This window comes from Geospiza fortis, unplaced genomic scaffold, assembly GCF_000277835.1.
Source record: "Geospiza fortis unplaced genomic scaffold, GeoFor_1.0 scaffold55, whole genome shotgun sequence".
NCBI lineage: Eukaryota > Metazoa > Chordata > Aves > Passeriformes > Thraupidae > Geospiza > Geospiza fortis.
In genome coordinates, this window is record NW_005054308.1 from 10,232,629 (window position 1) to 10,235,851 (window position 3,223).

Below are 3,223 nucleotides of genomic sequence, written 5' to 3' on the forward strand. Positions count from 1 at the left end.
ACACCTTGCTGATGAGGTAACAGCTTCTGTTCCTCAGGATGGCCTTTCCCAGCAGAAAAATGTCCCACCAGCACTGATAAAAGTGAAGCCACTCCAGGATGGGGTGTCCCAAAGCAGACAGAGCTGATATGGACAGGCTGAGATAGCACTGGCTGTAAAAAGCAGGAGGGCAGGATGCTGCAAGGTTGTCCAAATGGACTGTTCACTTGGAGAACCGTAATTAGATGGGTTTAAATTTACAAAATGGAAAATAAACAAAAAGCAAGCAGGAGCTCCACTTTTTCTGGCTTTAGAGTGGTCCAAGTGTGTGCAGGTGGAGCAGATGCACGTGTTGGTGGCACCTGTCTGCAGCAGATTTTCTCATCCCAAAGAAGGGGGCTGCCTGAGTGGGAGGACAATTTGTAAACCATCAGTTCAGGGCATTTACCCAAGAAAATCTCCTTTTTCCCCTCCTGTTTCTTGTTCATGCACAAAAGCTTTCCAAACTGGCCAGCTGGAGAAGCCTCTCCACCTAATGGAGACTTGACTGATATTTCCATTATTTTCACTTGCTAAACACTTTTTAGCAGCTGAGCCAAAAGGCACCTGGCTCTTTTTGGAACCTGTATCTACCTGCTTTATTTGGAAAACCTTGGGGAGAGCAAGGCTGGAAAACAATGCATCAGAAAAATCCCAAGGATTTTTGCTTTGAGTGACTGTAACACATCTGTGCATTTAGGAAAATATTTCACCTTTGCACCAGGACCAGGAATTTTTCTTATCTACATGAGAATCACCTAAACATAACCAAGTTACCCTCCATTTAATAGCAATTTCTCCAGGTTTTCTCCATGCCTGGAATGCTGCAGCATCTTTTAACCTCCAAAATTCATTCACACTGCAACAATCTCACATGGAGTACCCCAAATTCATGGATGCTTTTAACCTCACACTCTGCACCTTAAATCCAGGGCTAAAATTCCTGGTTATTTCCTCTCCACATGTGGGATAGGCAAAGGAAAACCTCTCACACCTTCAGAGCACTTGGACACCCCTGAAATGAAGGAGGGACTGAAAAACTCTGAGGTTCAGGATCTTGCTGAGGGACAAAGCTGGGAGCTCAGCAACAGGGGTAAAACTAAATATTGCATTGTTACTTTGCTGCACAAGCACTGTGCATCCTGTGCACTTTGGGACACTCAGGCTTTAGCGGGGAAAGGCAGAGCTGAAATAAACCCAAAAGCCTGACAGGGAATGTACACAACAGAGTCACATCCTGAGTGCTGAGGGCCTGGCTTTGCAGCTCACACCACGTCCCTTTCCCCTCATGTGTGATGCGTATAAAAAGTAGCTCAGAGTGACTCCAATCATACAAGGGGCTTTTTCAAAATGAGGATTTGCTCCAGAAGCTTACAATAAAAATGTACACAGAGACAGCAGCATTTACTGCCCTCAAAATGTAGAGCAGAAATCCCTATTGCAGGACATTTTATTCCACTGGAACTTTAATCCAGGCTAATGCTAACAAGGGGTTCAGAATAGATGTGGTGGGAATGAGGACAGGAATGGGAACAGGAATCTCTTTCCATTAGATCTCCACCATGGAGTTATCCCTGTCCATTGCCTCCTCCTGCACAACACCAAAATCCTGAGCACCAGGAAGGATCAGCCTGCAGAGCTTTCCCATCCCTGATGAAATTCAATTCACGTTGGGATTTTCTGCTCTGTTTTGCCACAGCTTCCATCACCTTCAGCGCAGAGCGCTGCCTGAATGTGAACTACTGGATCAGGTTCATATTTTGTAAATATTATTGTTCTTCCATGAACTTTGGCATCAATGAGAGTAAAGCTGGAGAGGCTGGAATATGACACAAAGCTTTGGGGCTTGGCGCTGTTATTTGTCCATTTTTTAAAAACTGGGGAGGGACAAGGAAAAGGATAGTTTAGAACTGTGGTTAAACACTTTTTTTTTCCTCTAGAGACATTGAGGATTTTGGCTTTGCTTTGTTTATTCTTCCTTGGGACTAAGTAAAGCCATATTTTTAAACATAGGACATCGCCCCCTTTCCTTTTATATGCTGAAATCCTGAGAGTTGCTCTAGACAGGGCTCAGGCTGCTCTGGCTACTTGGAGCCAAATGCATCTTTCAGAGTGTTTTCTTGTGGCCTAAGAACATATTTATTTTTTCAGTCATTCCACTTTGATGCACCTTTGTTCACTTTCCAGAGGCAGATCAGTTTCATGACTTTCTTTCTTTTAAATCACAACATGTCAATGAAATTTCTAATTTTTCACCTCAGTTCTGTTATGAAAGTTCAAGCACATGAGAGATCCTTGTAATTCAGATATTTAAAATTTGATCAGCACTTCAGGATCTTATTGAATCAGCGCTTCAATATTTCCTTATTTCTCTTTGGGGAGTTTATGATCTTTTTACTTTTTTTGAAAGTGGATTCCTGATCTAACTCTGACACACAGAACTAAGGGCACATTATTACTAAAGCATGTTTTGACAGTGAAAATAATGAAAAAGCATGGATGTACCCCCTCATTCCAGGATGGAAGCCATGGAGCAGCTAATCCTGAACTACACACACAGAGACAGTGACGGAAACAACTTCTGTTGGACACAGCGAAGGGAAAAAAAAACTCAGAAAATAATTCAGGGTGGAGATTTCCACCTCCCTGGGCTGGCTGTGCCTAAAATCCAAGCCCAGGGGAATGGAGATCCAGGAGGAGTCCGTCTCCCTGTGGGGACAGTGTCGAGTATCCCTGAGCTGGAGGTCGGGAATTCCTTGGGCACGGGGGCTGTGCTGGGGCAGCTGCAGGGCTGGGGTGGGGAAGGCATCTGGGAAGAAGCACAGCAGAGCCTGACAGCTCAGAGAGGGCCAGATGTTTTCATCATTATGGAAAAAATCTGGTGGTGCCTCTTTGCCCAGAGAAACACTGGAGGAGGAAATGTCCTCTTGAGCTCTGATCAAGGCTGAACATTAAAACTGCGCTGGGCCGGGGTCAGGAAAACAACAGAAATCAGAGGAAAGGATCTTTTGCGACTCCAGCTCTAACTTAAAATGTGAAGGTGCCCCAAAAAGCTGCAGTGCCTCCCCAGGGACCTTTTCCCAAATGAGAAAGCTGGAGAACAGGGCCTGCCCATGGGGTCCGAGGGGTGATTCTCCAGCAGCATCATCCCCGTGCTCTCCTCCCTCCCCCTGCAGCAGGTGCTGCCCCAGGGCTGTGCATTCCT